Below are 17,255 nucleotides of genomic sequence, written 5' to 3'. Positions count from 1 at the left end.
GAAACACTACTAGTTTTTTAATGTTGATTTTGTATCCTGCAACTTTATTGAATTTGGTTATAATTCTAAAAGTCAGAAGTGTACAGAGGTCTACTCAGAGAAGCGTTACTTCCCCATCCCTGTTTCCCTCTCCTGTTCTCCCATCCTTCGTAATCTGCTCCCCTTCTCCCATAGGTAACCAATCTCACTCATTTCTGGTTTATCCTTACTGTATTTCTTTCTGCACATGCATGTTTTCCAGTTCTCCTTCTTTCTTACCTGAAAGATATGATTTTGCACTTTGCTTTTTTCACTTGACAGTACCTTGGAAATCATTAGCAAACATTTTGAGCTATTTATCATGGTGCTGCTTACTCCCCAGCAGCTCCATTTCAATAGTTCCTGCATCAGTATTTGTGCAGTAGTTGAGTAGCTTCTTGCCTCTTGCACATGAGAGACAGCATAGAATGGTTGGGGGAAATGAAAGGCAGCCGTCTGGCTGGCGCAAAGGCTGTTAGGTGGGGATGCGGAGAGAGGTCCCCTATGGCTGCAGAGGTGGGCAGAGTCCAGCACAGCTCCTTGGGCCACGAACCTCACTTACTGCACTAGTGACTCTGTACAGGATGGCCTTGACTACTGCAGGGACAGGGCAGGTGAGCAACAAGAGACCAGTCAGGAGACTCCTGCAGTGGTTTGGTGGGGCTCTCAACTATGGCAGTGGCAGAGGAGGTGGAGCGTAGGCGATTCACTGGGGAGAGAGTGATACCTGGATATGAAGGTATGGGAGATAGAGTCAAAGAGGTTCTCAGAGTCCTAGGCTGCTGACCGTGGCAGGGAATAGAAGCAGAAGAGCTGGTTTGAAGGAACCTGATGGTCTGAAAGAGTTTAAGGCGGAACTCTTTAGAGAGCAATGGTAAGCTTGGGTCTGGAGCCCAACAACCAGTGAAGAGTGAAAAGATTCAAAATGGGTGTGTATTAGTCCATTTCTGTTACTTACAACAGAATACTGGAAACTGGGTAATTTATAAAGAAATAGAATTTATTTCTTACAATTCAGAGGCTGGGAAGTCCACAGTTCAGGAGGTGTATCTGGTGAGGGCCGCCTTGGTGGTGGCTCCACAGCAGCACAGAGTGTCACATGGTGACAATGGCTGAGCAAGAGAGAGCTAACCATTTGCTCTTCTTTTAAAGCCATCAGAACAACGCTTATTACCACCCATTAAACTCAACGGTTCAACCCATTCAGGAGGGTACCTATCACCTCTTACAGCCCCACCTTTCAATTACCATAATAGGACTTCCCACTCTCTTAACACTGCTACTGAGGGGATTGTTTCCAATACATGAACCTTTGGGGGACACATTTAACCCATAGCAGTGTGGCATGATGCTAAGTGAAAAAAGCCAGACCCAAAAGACTACCTGCTGTATAATTCCATTTATATGACATTCTAGAAAAGGTCAAATCCTAGAGACAGAAAATATATCAGGGAGTGCGGGGGGCTGGGGTGGTGGTGGCTGGGAATGAGGGAGAGAACTGACTGTAAAAGGGCATGAGGGAAATTTGAGGGATGGAAGTATTCTGTCTTGATTATATCATGACTTTGTTTATCAAAACTCGTGGAACCGTAAGCCTAAAAAGTGAGTTTTACTGCATATTAGTTACGCCTCAATGAGAGTGTCTTATTCATTTATTTATTGACTTTCCCCATACCAGCAGCTTTTAAATGAGCCTGGTGGGAAGCCTGGGACATGATGGCTGTGGGGCAGCGAAGAGAGTCCAGAGGAGCAAGAGGGTCCCAGAGTCCTGAGACTGCATCAAATAGAGGGTTTCAAATGGAGGAGGATTGAGTATCAGATGTCAAAGCGGTCAAATAAGACGAGACCTAGAAAGTTTCCACTGGGTGTGACAATCGGAAGGCACTGGTGACGTTGGCCAGAGCGATTACAGTGGGAGCTGGCGGGTGGGCAGGGACCGAGGAGCGACTGGAAGGAGGTGGAGCTGCATTGGGCACTGCTGCTCCTTTAAGAAGGGCAGGGCCCACCAGAGCCCCAGGGTTGGCGCGGGGGTAGGGGGAGTGGGTTTTAGGAGACTTTATGTCTAATGGAGAGGAGCGCTGATGGTACAAGAGAAAGAGGAAGACTTTTGGTGAATACAGGCCGTTGAGGGGAATGGGTGATGGGCTTCTAGAACAGGTGAGGGATCAGCATTATCCAGGAATAGGGGCACTTGACTTCTGAGATGGGCGAGGAGGTCAATGGAGTATGGAGTGTGTGGATGCAGGCAAATGCAGCGATGTCTGTGCCGCGGGCGGGAGAACTGCCGAAGGGCTGGTGGGGGTTAGGTGGGGGCAGGAAGACAACGTTGGGGAGTTAGGTGGGGCACTGGAGTGACTAGGAAAGCCCTCTGCCCCCATCGAGGCCCTGTGCGTGGGGCACTGTGCTGTCCTCCTCCCACGGGCTCCACATTTCCTGCTGCCGCCCCTGGGGGGAGGTAGATCACTGGGATGATGCCTATTTTGCAATTGAGCTGAAGCACTGAGAAGAAGTGGGCAACTGGGCCCAGGTGAGCCCAGGTGGAGACAGGATGGAGACCAGGCGCAGCCCCAGGAACAGGGCTCTCCAGGTGTACAAGAGGCGAGCGAGGAGATTGGGCTCAGGGGCACCTTCACAGAAACGCCCTCCTCGGCGGCTGCTTTTACCAGCGTTCAAAGCCAAGGACAGAAGTACTAAATCATAATTCTCATTTGTCAGGGCAGCAGAAATCTTATGAAACATCTTGATAATTTTAATACAAGGATAGAAACTATAAAATCTAGGCAGGAAAACATCCCTCTCTTATGGAAGGTCTTTTAGGTGCTTTATATGTCAGTAGTCCCCGCAGATATTTGGCAAGGTAGATGCTGTTCTCCACATTTTACAGATGAGGGAGGCCTCAGCCTCAGAGAGGTTAGTGGCTTCCTGTGGTCACACAGCTGGGAAGCCGCAAAGCCAGATTGTCTGACTACTGGTCTTCCCCCAGTCACATGCCTTCACAGCCACATTCCAGCCCTCTCTGACCCACCACCTTCTGTCACCAACAGTGCCACCGCCCTGGGTCCTCAATCCCCACATTCAGACCACAGGAACAGCAACTGGGAGGACTGGGACGTCTGCACCATCTTCCCTTCCTGGCTGTGTCTGGGAAACCACCCCGGGAGGAGAGGAGGAGGGGGAGCCTCCATGGGGAGGAGAAGGATCCTCATGAAGAGAAGGGGGACCTTTCCGGGGAGGAGGGGACCCTGCATGAGGCCTGAGGTGGGGCTGGCAGGCTGCTGGCACTGAACTCCCTGGCAAGTGGGTCAGGCTGGACTTGGAAGGCAGCAGGAGATCCTCCCTTGACAGACAGAAGCTGGTTGGACACTGGGCTGCAGGCCCGTGTGGAGAACAGGCAGGCAGAGCAGCAAAGACAGGGCAGGAGCCCAGGCTCGAGGGCCAGCTCTGGCTGCTGCTTCTGTGCATCCCCACTGCGGAACATTCTGGGGATGAGTGATGACTATTTTCATTTTTCAGAGGAAGAGCCTGGAGTCTAGGAGCTTCAGAATTTACCCAGGGTGGGCAGAGGAGGCATTGCCAAGACTGGGCACAGAAGCCTTGACCAGCTGTGGGGCCTTAGCTGCAGGAGTGAGCTGCGTGGAGGCCTTGAACATAAGTGAGGGAAGGAGGAGCTGCGGTATCCATGGGGTGGGCGGAGATCGAGTCTGAGGCGGAGTCCCCTGCCCAGCCAGCCGTGTGCTGGCCGCCTCAGGTGTGCATCAGGAGGAGGGGCTTCTGAGGGCAGATGCTGGGTCTTCTCCAGTCCAGCATTCCTCTGAGGCCAGTCAAACCTGTGTTGTGTCCTCAGGTGTACCATAGGCTTCCCAAGTGTCCACCATGGAAGCCCTGACACCAGCTGCCCATACGCAGGCACACAAAGACCACCTGGCCCTGGACGTGCTGGGGAGGCTGCCTCGCCTATGGAAGGTCCTCATCCTGCCCATGTAGGGCCTCCAGCCTCTACATGTAGGGTCCTCTCCTCCCCATGGAGGGTCCCCATCCTCTCCTCCTCCCTATGTAGCATCCTGGTCCTGCCCCTGTAGGGTCCTTGCCCTCTCCAGGCATCCTGACAGTCAAAGAGCTGCTAGAGACAGGCATGGTCAGGGAGCCTCGGGAAGGCAAAGCAAAGGGAAGGGCTCAGCACATTTCCTGAAAGTAGCGGTGAGTGGGGATCCTAGCCAGTACGAGCCTCACCATCCAGGACCATAATTTGAAGGGCCTGATGCAAATTGAAAAGGCAAGGCTGCTGTTCAACAGTTACTCAATTTCAAGATACGACAGCAGAGCATTAAACCAAGTCCAGGGCCCATCTAAGTGCAGGTCACGGGGCCATGAAGCCCAGGAACTGCAGGGTCTGGTTGGAGAGGCGCGGCCCTTCCTTCACCTGGGCCCGTTCCCAGGACGCGCCAGAACCCGGCGCGCCTCGACGCTGCCACCTGCTGGCCACCTCAGGCCACCGCGCCTCCCTTCGGAGAGCAGGACCTCTATTATCATTGTACGGGGTATTTCCCGGTTATCCGGTTTCTATTGTATAGTGTGGCTCCTGTTGATTTTTGGTATTACCTCATCTTCTTGCCTCCCAACAAATGCAAAGTGTATTCAGCACAAAGTTCACTTTTTTACTAACTTAATCTGTTGTGGTCATCAGTTTACTTAAACTTCTTTTCATACTGGCATTTGACACAGGCAGTAAAATGGGATGTTGAAGTGGATTTAACAGAGGTGCGACAGCAGATGGTGGTTCCAGGAGGGATAGCGCTGACTTTCATAACAAGAGGATCTGAAGGGAGCTCTTTCTTCCCAGACTCCCCATGCCCCCTGGACAGTAGCCACAGCACCCTCATTGTTCCCAAGCTCACCCTCTAATCCAGCCTCCTTGAAGCATCCAGGATCGTCCCAAAATATTAGACAGGAAGGATTATGTCACTCTCTGTCCTAAAACCACACGGTGGCTCCTACTGGGCTTCAGATACAATCCCAATGTCCCTGAAATCCCTACCTGCCTTCTGGTCCCATTTACCACCTCCGTCTCTCCCCTCAATGAGGTCATTAGTTTTCAAGCCCCTCTGTCTCCCTTGAGTCCCCGCAGGCACCAGCCCTCTTTCTCTGGGGCCTTTGCACAGGCTGTGCTGCTTGCACAGGGCATTTTCCCTCCCCGCCCCCACCTTCCTGACATATCCCACGACATTTCTAGACTCCCCCTACATGGCATTTCCTCAATGAAGCTCTCCCTTACTTTCAAGTTCACTCCCGAAATGCTTCCTGAGTTCCTGCCCTGTGCCAGACACCAGGTTACACCCTGGCACTCTAGGGATAGCTCTGGAGATGCTGGTGATCTGAGGGGAGGCAACATGAACCAAATGTCACACTATGTCCTCAGAGGGAGAGAAATGAGACCTGACCTCAGAAGTGAAGTGCAGCTGGGTGAATCTGAAGATTTAAAAGAAAGCCAGTGATGCTGCAAGGCAAAGAGTCAGGGGAGAGTTGGAGTGGATCATATTGTCCTGGGAGTGCAGAGGTGGCGAGAATGGTTAGGAGTCTGAGCATGTTGTGAAGTTAGAGTCCACTGGCATTCCATGCTTGCCAAGCTGCCCTCTGATTCAGCTTCCCCTGTAGGTCTGCAAATAATATAGTCCTGGCCCACTGAGAACATTTCTCTGTGAAAGTTAATGCATATTTTAATATGGAATTTTTTATTGTAATATAATTCACAGACTATAATATTCACCTTTTGAAAGTGTACAATTCAGTGGGGTTTTTTTGTGTATTCACAAAGTTGTGCAACCATAACAACTATCTAATTCTAGAACATTTTCATCACCTCCAAAAGAGATCCTGTACCTATTAGCAGTCACTCCCCATTTCCCTTTCCCCCAGCCCTTGGCAACCACTAATCTACCTTCTGTCTCTATGGATTTGCTGATTCTGGGGATTTCATATAAATGGGATCATAAAATATGTGGTATTTGTATGTGGTTTCTTTCACTTAGCAAAATGTTTTCAAAATTCATCTATGCTGGGGCTGTCCAGTTAGTTCAGTTGGTTAGAGCCCAGCCTTATAACCAAGGTCACAGGTTCGGATCCCTGTACCAGCCAGCCACCAAAAAAAAAGTTTATCTACGTTGTACTAGTATTTTGTTCCTTTTTATTGCTGAGTAATATTTCACTGTATAGGTATACCACATTTTGTTTATCCATTCATCAACATTAGGTTGTTTCACTTTTTGTCTATGAACATTTGCAGACAAGTTTTTGCATGGACATATGCTTTCATTTCTCTTGGCTATATACCTAGGAGTAGATTTGTTATATTCTGTGGTAACTCTATGCCTAACCATTTGAGGAACTGCCAGACTTTTCTAAAGCAGCCGCACCATTTTACATTCCCACCAACAACGTACAAGGAGGGTTCCTATTTCCTCTACCAATACTTGGTACTATCTGACTTTTTTATTATAGCTGTCATAGTGGATGTGAAGATGTAGCTTATCGTGGTTTTGATTTGTAACCCTGATGGCTAACAATATTTCATGTGCTTATTCACTATTTGTATATCTTCTTTGGAGAAATGGCTATTCAAGTCCTTTACCCCCCTTTTTTTTTTTTGGTGGCTGTGTGGTATGAGATCCAGATCCTTGACCTTGATGTTACAAGGCTGTTCCATAGCCAACTGAGTTATCCCTGTACTGACCAGCCCCTCTTTGCCCATTTTTAAATTGGGTTATTTGTTTTTTTGTCATTGAATTGTAGGAGTTATATATTCTAGATATTAACCCCTTATCAGATTTGCAAATATTTTCTCCCGTTCTGTAGATTATCTTTTCACTTTCTTGATATTGTCTTTTGCAATACAATAGCTTTTTTATTTTGTTGAAGTTCAGTTTATCTATTGTTTCTTTTGTTGCTTATGCTTTTGGTGTTATATTTAGGAAACAATTGCCTTCCAAGGTCAGGAAGATTTATGGCTGTATTTTCTTCAAAGAGTTTTATAGTTTTAGCTCTTACATTTAGGTTCTTAATACATTGAGTTAATTTTTGTATATGGTCTGAAGGAGAGATCCAATTCCATTCTTTTACATTTGGGTATCCAGTTGTCCCAGGATCATACGTTGAAGAGACTTTTTTCCGCATTGAATTATTGTGGCAGTTTGTTGAAATCAATTGATGATAAATGTCTGGGTTTATTTCTGGACTTTCAGTTCTATTCCATTTATCTATTCGTCTATCCTTATGCCAGCGCCACACAGTCTTGATTACTGTGGCTTTGTAGTAAGTTTTGAAGTCAGAAAATGTGTCCTCCAACTTTGTTCTTTTTCAAGATTGTTTTAGCTATTCGGGGTCTCTTAAATTGTTGTGGAAATTTTAGGATCAGCTTGTCAATTTCCACAAAAACGTGCAGCTGGAATTTTAATAGGAGTTGCATTGAATCTGTCCATTGGTTTAGGGAGTATTGCCATCTTAACAAAATTAAATACTCTGATCCATCAACATGGGTGTGTTTTCATTTATTAGGTCTTTAATTTCTTTCTATGATGTTTCGTAGTTTTCAGTGTTTGTCCTGCACTTCTTTGTTAAATTTATTTCTAAGAATAAAATTTCTTTTGATGCTATTATAAATGGAATTGTTTTCTTTTCTTTCTTTTTTTTTTTTTGGAGGCTGGCCAATATGGAGATCCGAATCCCTGGCCTTGGTGTTATAATACCTCATGGAATTGTTTTCTTAATTCCATTTTTATATTTGGTCATTGCTACTGAATGGAAATACACTTGATTTTTGCATGTTGATTTTGTATCTTACAAGTTGCTGAACTTTTTATTAGCTCTAATAGTTGTGAATTCTGTTGGATTTTCTGTGTACAAGATCATGTCACCTGCAAGTAGAGATAGTTTTACTCCTTTTTCCAATCTGGATGCCTTTTATTTCTTCTTTCCTAATTGTCCTGTATAGCAATTAGGCAAGAAAATTTGAATAGAATTCCAGTACAATTTGAATAGAAGTGGTGAGAGTGGACGGACATCCTTGCCTTGTTTCTAAAGCTTTCTAAAGTTAAAGCTTTCAGTCTTTCACCATTGAGTATGACATTAACTGTGGATTTTTATATACATGCCCTTTATCAGATTGAGGAAGTACCCCTACTAGACAGTTGTTCAGTGTTTTTTATCATGAAAGCGTGTTGGCTTTCGTGAAATGCTTTTTCTGCATCTATTGAGATGATTATGTGGCTTTTGTCCTTTATGCTTAACACATTTTTAAAAGCAGTTGCCTATGTAGGATAGAGGACTTGGAACCAGGAAAATGGGAGGCGGGTGCAAGAGAGACTTTTTACTGTCTATCTTTTTATGGTTTTTGGTTTCTTGATGTATTTTTATTCAAAAAATCAAATTATCTTTTTAAAATTGTGATAAAATACACATAACATAAAACGTGCCATCTTAACCATTTTTAAGTGCACAATTCAGTAATGTTAAGTATATTTGTTGTGCAACTGATCTCCAGGACATTTTCATCCTGCAAAACTGAAACTCTATCCATTAAGCAACAATTCCTTATCCTCCTCAGCCCTTGGCAACCACTATCCTACTTTCTGTTTCTATGAGTTTGACTACTCTAGATATCTCCTATAATTGAAATCATACAGTACCTGTCTTTTTGTGACTGGCTTATTTCACTTAGGTAATGTCTTTAAGGTTCATCCATGTTGCAGTGTGTGTCATATTTCCTTTCTTCCTTTTTTTTTTTTTTGGCGGCTGACTGGTACAGGAATCTGAACCCGTGACCTTAGCGTTATGAGGCTGTGCTCTAACCAACTGAGCTAACCAGCCAGCAGATTTACTTTCTTTTTAAGGCTGAATAATTTCCATACAATTTCCACTGTATGGATATGACATGTTTTGTTTGTTCATTCATTCACTGATGGACATTTGGGTTGTTTCCACCTTTTGGCTATTGTGAATAATACTGCTATGAATATAGGTGTACAAATATCTCTGTGAGATCCTGCTCTCAATTATTTTGGATATATACCTAGAAGTGGGATTGCTGGATCACATGGTAATTCTATTTTTAATTGTTTTTTTAAAGCCAGTCAAATTCAGCAGCAGGGGGTTGTATACCAACTTTAATGACACTAGTCTTAATAAGTTCTGATAACCTATACCACTGGACCAGCCTATTTTTAATTTTTTGAGGAAGTGCCATACTGTTTTCACTGCAGCTGCACATTCTGCATTCCCACCAACAGTGTACAAGGATTCTAGTTTCTCCGCATCCTTGACAACATTTGTTATTTTCTATTTTGTTATGTTTTTAATAACAGTCATCCTAATGCATTGAGGTGTAAATAATCTTTTAAAAGTTCAGATTCCTGAATCTACAAAGCTGAAGTCCAGACCCTCAGCCATTTCAATCTCACCTTTCCTCACCTTTTTTCAATCCTCTGCATAGGGCAAGGCTCTAGACCCAGGAGGACAACTAAGGACTGGACAGGAACAGAGGCTGAGGCCTAGGCGGGGGAACATGGGGATTTGGGAAAGACAGTACCTGGCTGGGCAAGGGTGCCCCAGCTCAGACAAGGTGGCTGTGGCCTGGGGTTAGACTGGAGGGCCTGGAAGCAGCTGCCTTGTTCTCTGGGGTATCAGGGATTTCACAGTATCTGTCTGTGATATCCATCAGAGCTGTCCTGAAGTTCCTCTAACAACTCTAAGCCTTGTGGGCATCACTGATTAAATCAGCATTTATTGAGCAACAACTGTTTGCTGACAGTGTGCATAGCTTAGTGTTAAAGGGATGAATTCCGCATGACCTCAAGAACTCATGGTTGAGTGGGGAGATAGGCACATAAGCCTGTTCTCTCATAAGCGTGTGACAGCTGGTGCTTTAGAGCTGGAGGAGTATCTGCCCAGTCTGAGGATGACAGGGAGGACTCCAGGAAGAGGTGGCTGAGGTATGAAGGACGACCAAGAGACCACAGATGGAGGGAGGTCGTCTCAGGTAGGGGAAGGAGCACAAGAGGAGGTGCAGACGGCTGCTGGCAGCAGACTAGCAGTCCAGTTGGCCTGGAGCCTGGAAGTCACAGCAGGGCACAGGACTGGGACGAGGGGGATAAAAATGAGGCAGTTGCCTTGTGCACAAAATTTAAGGCTAAAAAACTCAGTAATCAATTTTTTTTTTTTTTGGCAGCTGGCTGGTACAGGGATCCAAGCCCTGGTCCTTGGTGTTATCAGCACCATGCTCTAACCAGCTGAGCTAACCAGCAGGCCCTATATAGTACTTTAATGTAACACACACACACACACACACACACACAATTTTTTTTTGCGGCCGGCCAGTATGGGGATCCAAACCCATGACCTTGGTGTTACCAACACCATGTTTAATGTAATATTTTAAAATAAAAATGAATGCAAGAAAACCCATGTTTTAGTCTGTTTTTGTTGCTTATAACAAAATATATGGAACTGGGTAATTTATAAGAAAGTGAAATTTATTGCTTACAGTTTCTGAGACTGGAAAGTCCAGAATCCAAGGAACACATCTGATGGTGAGGACAGTGATAGCAGAGTATCACATTGCAAAAACGGTGGAGCAGAGAGAGAAAGACAGCAAGAGAACAACTTCCTCATTCACTCTCCTTTTTTTTTATTTAAAAAATTTTTTCCCCTTGTTTATATTTTTTCAATATTTTACTATAAAGAATTTATAATTTTACAGTGAACAGAACACCCACATACCCACCACTTAGATTCTCCTTGGTTGTAATTTAGCCCCAAGTTTGAGGAATTTCAAATTAAGCTCAGTTGTTTTCTAATGTAGAAAATATAGGATTTTTTTTTTTTTTTTGCTTTCCAATTTTATTTATTCATTTAGAATTTGGTGTTATATACATCTTTTTTTAAAAAAATTATTTATTATGAAATTCATGAGATACAAAGCTAATTGTCACCCCTCGTGCCCATGCTGTGCAGGCCAGATTCATACTGGGGACATACCCATTACCAGAAATTACTTTTGTACCCCGTGTCCCCCACACAATTATCCGCAACCTCCCTCCTCCTCCTCCATCCCCCCCACTCCTATTTGTAGCCCTAGGACTGTTCCCTCCCTCTGTTGGATCATGGCACTACTGTGGTCTTTCTTTCCTTCCTTCCTTTCTCTCTTAGCTCCCACATATGAGTGAGCACATGCGGTATTTATCCCTCTGTGCTTTGCTTATTTCACTCAACATTAGTTTCTCCAGGTTCATCCATGTAGTTGTGAATGGGAGAATTTCATTCTTTTTTATGGCAGGGTAGTATTCCATGGTGTGTATATACCACAGTTTCCTTATCCAATCATCCACTGATGGACATTTAGGTGGATTCCATACTTGGCTATCACTGTCCTCTTAAATCCCTCCGAACTATGCCCATGACCATCATTTTTAATCCATTCACTACTGCATGGTCCTACAATCTAATCATCTGTTGAAGGAACCACCTTTTCATTACTGTAATAGGATTTCCCACCCTCTTAACCGTCACAGTGGGGGCTAAGTTCCTAATACATAAAACTCGGGGAACACAATTCAAGCTTCAGGGAGTTTTGCAGGGAAGTTATTCAATCTACTTCAACCTGTGATGAACAAAGTACCAAATTTTAAAGGACAGGATCAGTAACAGTTCTGTGCCAGGCCTTAGTGGAGCCTGAGGTAAAAGAAATATCAGGAATAGTGATCCTGTGTTCATTTAAAATTCTGAGTTTTTGTTCATCACGGATTTTTCCCATTAATTAAAAAATATTGTACTGAAATATCATTGATCTTGATGACTGAATCTTTTGGTGTCCCTTAAGGATTGTGTCTGAAGCCAGTGCCTCGCTTCAACTCCATCCCCCTCCCTGCAGCACGAGGGGTTTCAGTGGTGGGCAGGGTCACTTGGACATTATCCTGATGGTTATGAGAAGACACTGAAATCTCTTAGGTGGAAGAATGTGTTTGTGTCTGTCAATTAGAAAAACTTATGCGGGGGCTGGCCAGTTGGTTCAGGTGGTTAGAGTGTGGTGTTGATAACACCAAGGTCAATGGTTTGGATCCCCTTACCAGCCAGCCACCAAAAAAAAAAAAGAAAGAAAGAAAGAAAGAAAAAGAAAAGAAAAGAAAAAGAAAAACTGGTGTGGCTACAGTGTGGCAGATTGAGATATGGGGGCAATATTGGTGTCAGGGAGGCCAGCTCAGAATCACTGCATTAATCCAGGCAGGAAATTGTGAAGGCTTGAAGTAAGAGAGAAGCAGAGCAGAGAGCAGTGGAACAATTCCAAGGATACCAGAAGTCCGGCCTTTGGGAAGCACCTGGCTGTGGGAGCAGATGGAGAGGGTAGTCTGGACAATGCCATAATCTGAATGTTTTTGTGTCCCCCCAAAATTCATATGTTAAAATATAATCCCCAACGCAATAGTATTAAGAGGTGAGGCAGTGTTGCTCTCAGGAATGAGATTAGTGCCCTTATAAAGAAAGCTTGAGGGAACTCATTTGCCTGGTCCACCATGTAAGAGTGCAGCAAAAAGATACCTCCTACGAGGAATGGGTCTGCATAGACACCGAATTTGCCAGTGCCTTGATCTTAGACTATTTTGGTGGCTGGCCAGTAGCAAGGATCAAACCCTGGGCCTTGGTGTTATAAGCAATACATTTCTGTTGTTTATAAGTTAACCAGTCTAAAGTATTTTATTATATCAGCCTGAATGAACTGAGACAACATCCTGGCGCTCAGCTAGGAACGCTGGCAGCTGTGTCCCCTTTACTGAGGTGTGAAAGACGGCAGTTGAGGGGTAGAGGAAGAAGCCAAACTCAGTGTGGGACACTCTGAATTTGATTTATAAGGCACTGCTGTGGATTGATGTCCCCCCAAAACTTAGTCCCCACTGTGACAGTGTAAAGAGGGTGGGAAGTCCTATTATGGTAATTGAAAGGTGGGTCCTTGAGGAGGTGATTGGACTGTGAGGACTCTGCCTACTGGATAGATGGATCCATTTGCCGAGTAGAAAGTTGATAGCTTAATGGTGAGCACGGACGTGCTTCTGAGAGCTTTAAAAGGAGAGCACATGAGAGTCTCTCTCTCTGCTGCTGCCATTTTCTGCCATGTGAGACCTCTGCATTGCTGTAAAGACACCACCAAACAAGACCCTTACCAGATGTGTTCCCTGGACTTTGGGCTTCCTCACTTCTGAAACCATAAGCCATAATTTCATTTTCTTACAAATTACCCAGTTCCATGTATTTCGTTATAAGCTACAGACACGGACTAATACAGGCATCAAAGAGAGATGTCTGGGTTAATGAGTCTGGACCCCAGGAAGAGAGTTGCTACTGGAGAGACCCAGATTTGGATGCCATGAGATAGCATTTGTCCACTGGGAGGTGGAGCCACCATGGAGGAGCTGCCACTGCCACCAAGGGGAGGGGCTTGGAGGTGGGGGTCTGTACGGGTGATGGTTGAGGCTCTGGGGTGACGGTGGTTATCCAGGGAGAGACTGTCAAGGGAGGAGAAAGGATGAAACACTCCTGAGGAAGTGATAACCGGGTCCAAGTCTGGCTGCCTGCCCCAAACAAAAACAAACAACTCAAAAGTCCAATATTGCTGAAAATGGAAGTCAGTTTTAATTCAGGAATACTGGTGACCTGAGGAGAGATGTCAGGCTACCCCATCTCTCCAGTAAACCTGAAGGAGAAGGACCTGACTAATACTATCTCCCTGACTCAGATTTACTGAGGGGTTCTTAAGAGGGGGCTGAGGGGATGGGACGTGGGAAATGAAAAGCAGGAGGGAGGGGACGTGAGCCACAGGGACCGTGCAAGGAGCCAGGTGCACGTTCTTGCCAAGGCTCCGTCTGGTTTCTGTTCCTGTCCTTGCTGTTATCTCAGGGCCCTGCTGGAGGGCGGAATCAGCACAGCTGTACAGACATCTTCCTTGGGTTCTCAGGGCCTGGATAGGATGTGGCTCGTGGCAAGTCTTCAGCTCCAGGCTGACTGAAAACAACTTTACACTTATATACATAATGTCATCTTGCCCAGTAACCAAGGTTCCAAATATCAAATAACAACAGGAAAAGAGGGAACTCAGGGAAATGCTTGCTAAGAAAAAATCTGTGTCTTTTAAGTTTTCCTATAGCCCAAGTGGTTTTAGGCCCCAGCATGGATTCAGTCCTGCTCAGTCCAACAGGAGGAAGGAGGCCAGGAGAGAGTGGTGTCAGGGAGGCAGGGGAGAAGTTCCAAGGAGGATGTGGTCAAGAGAGATGAGGTCGTGCTCATTTCAGCAGCACATATACTAAAGTTGGAGGAGAGATAAGGTCTACAAAGCATCCTTTGGGCTAGCGACAAAGAGGGTGTTGGGGGTCATCCACAGAGCGTGGGGCTAGAGGTCCCCTGCGGGGGCCGGCAGCAGCTGTTGTCAACTCTTCCCAAGAGTTTGCTCCTGGAGAGGGCAATGGAAGGGAAGGAGGTACTGGAATGGTAAGTGGCTGAGGAGATCACCGGAGTGGGACCCTGGTAGGGGGCAGGAGGGGCTCCCTGGCATAGGTGAAGGGGTATTTTAGAGAAAGGTCCTGGGGAAGAGCTAAGGATGCCTCGGGCTGTATGTAAATCAGAGGGTGGGAATCCCTCAGGGAGGTGTATCTCTCCCCGTGAAGTAGAAGGTAGAGTAACTCTGTTGAGAAGGAGGGCTGGGGGAGAGGTGAGGAGCCCTGGAAGGAAGAGGTTTGGAATGGATGCTGGGGAGATGGATGTGAGAGCTGATCAGGAGCTTCTGGAAGACTAGCTGGGCTGGCAGCCAGGACTATTGACAGGTAGCTGCTGAGGGTAGGACAGCCAGAGACCCTGCATCTGGGTTATCACAGGATTTCTCTCCAGCAGGACCCAACCTCCCAGATGGAGAAGCCTGGCCACCTCCATGGCCTGGCCTAGGAGGTGCAGCGGGAAAGTTGTGGACAGTGAGGATCTGTGGCATGCCTTCTCCAGCGGGCTCAGGAGCCTCCTGGCTGCTCCAGCACTTTATGGACGGAGGGGCTGGCTCCGAGCCTCTGAGTTAGCAGGTGAAGTTTCTCAGGCTGGCTTGGGGAGACAAAGGCTGGGTTCTTTGACTCTGGCCCCTGAGCCCAGAGGCACAGGTGGCCTTGCTCGGGAAGATACCCTAAAACAAGGCCTGGCAGGGGAGGACAAGCTTACATCCCCCTTTGGCATCTGGCTAAAAGTGCTGGGGGAGTTCTGGACAGCATCTGAAGGCCTCAGAGAACCCAAGAGACAGAAGCAGTCTGGGTTGGTAAAGGGAACTTGTCTCTGCCCATCTTTAGAGCAGACATCCCAGGCCTCTGTGCTCGGGTGGGCTTGGAACCCTGGAGACAGGTTGAGCTGAGGCTGTGAACTCCTCTACGGCCAGCTGGGGTGCCCACCAGTGCCTTCCACTCACCCTGAAGTCTTGGTTAGCTGGACACTGGCTGGGTGCGGCTGGCTAGAGACCTGGAATTCAGGACAAGGAGTAGGCTGGCTGGTTTGCTCGGTTGGTTAGAACGCAGCCTTATAACACCAAGGTCATGGATTCAAATCCCTATATTGGCCAGCCACCAAAAAAAAAAAAAAAGAAAGAAAGAAACAGAAAAACAAAACGGGCCAGCCCGTGGCGCACTTGGGAGAGTGTGATGCTGATAACACCAAGGCCGTGGGTTTGGATCCCTATATAAGGATGGCCAGATAGCTCACTTGGGAGAACGTGGTGCTGACAACACCAAGTCAAGGGTTAAGATCCCCTTACTGGTCATCTTTAAACAAAAAAACCAAAAAAACCCCCCAAAAAACAAAACAGGGCGAGCAGGGTAGGCACAGAGTTGCCCACCTCCTAACCCCAACCTTCATCAGGGCTCCACCCTCGGTGGATGAGCCCCAGGTTGTGGGGCAGCCTGAGGACAGCAGCAGCTTCCTGCTCTCACTTCATGTCCCCTACTTGGCTTCTCAGAATTTCTACCACCCATGCCATCACTGCATTAAAATCCCTGTTTTAAATACTCGATGTGGGGGCCGGCCCGTGGCTCACTCGGGAGAGTGCGGGGCTGAGAACACCAAGGCCCCCGGTTCGGATCCCATATACGGATGGCCGGTTCGCTCACTGGCTGAGCGTGGTGCTCACAACACCAAGTCAAGGGTTAGGATCCCCTTACCGGTCATCTTTTAAAAAAAAAAAAAAATACTCGATGTGATTTTTCTTTGCTGGTTGGAGATGAACCAAGCATTCAGTTCCTAGAGGACTGGATCTGGGGAGTGGAGTTAACCCTTTGAAGCTCTGCAGACTTCCTCCAGGGGGCTGTTGGACCCCCACATGGGTGCAGGACCACTGTGGCCAAGTGGGTCTCAGGGTCCAGAAGTGTCGATGTATGTGGGCACCTTGGTACACAGGCAGTACAGTGAGTAGTGGGCTGCCAGGCAGTGGGCTGTCAGGCCAGATCCACGCAGGCCTGAAAAGGCAGCCAGCAGCTGCTCAAGGCAATGCCCCCTGGAATGTGTGGGCTGGTCAAACTCACTCCCCACAAGAACCGGAGTCATGTCCCTGCCAAAATGTGCAGTACTGTCTCCCAGCCTTGGAGCTCTGGGGGCAGCAGATAGCCCCAGTCGGCCAGGGCTGGTGGGAACACCTTTGGCTGGAACTGCTACCAAAAACCCCAGCCAAAGGCAGCACTTGGGAGAGCATCTATCAAAGGGTAAAAGGCCACACTCTTCGACCTAGCTGTTCTACACTTAAGTAGTCTACAGATATGAACAGTACATGTGTAAAATAAAGTATGTGAAAAGGTTATTTGTTTTTTTGTTTTGTTTTGTTTTGTTTTTTTTAAAAGATGACTGGTAAGGGGATCTTAACCCTTGACTTGGTGTTGTCAGCACCACGCTCAGCCAGTGAGTGAACTGGCCATCCGTATATGGGATCCGAACCCGGGGCCTTGGTGTTATCAGCACCGCACTCTCCCGAGTGAGCCACGGGCTGGCCTGTGAAAAGGTTATTTGATATAGCAATTTGTAATAGCTAAACAGGAAACAACCCTAAATGTCCAGCAATGGTGGCTACATACTTCCACAGAAGGAACACCCTGTAGCTATTGAAAAGAATGAGGCAGCTTTGCATGTACTGATGTGGAATGAGTTACAAGATCAATACAGTTAATAAAAAATAAGGGAGAGTTCAG

Source organism: Cynocephalus volans, chromosome 1, assembly GCF_027409185.1.
Source record: "Cynocephalus volans isolate mCynVol1 chromosome 1, mCynVol1.pri, whole genome shotgun sequence".
In the NCBI taxonomy this organism is placed as follows: Eukaryota; Metazoa; Chordata; class Mammalia; order Dermoptera; family Cynocephalidae; genus Cynocephalus; species Cynocephalus volans.
Note: the sequence above shows the minus strand (reverse complement) of the source record.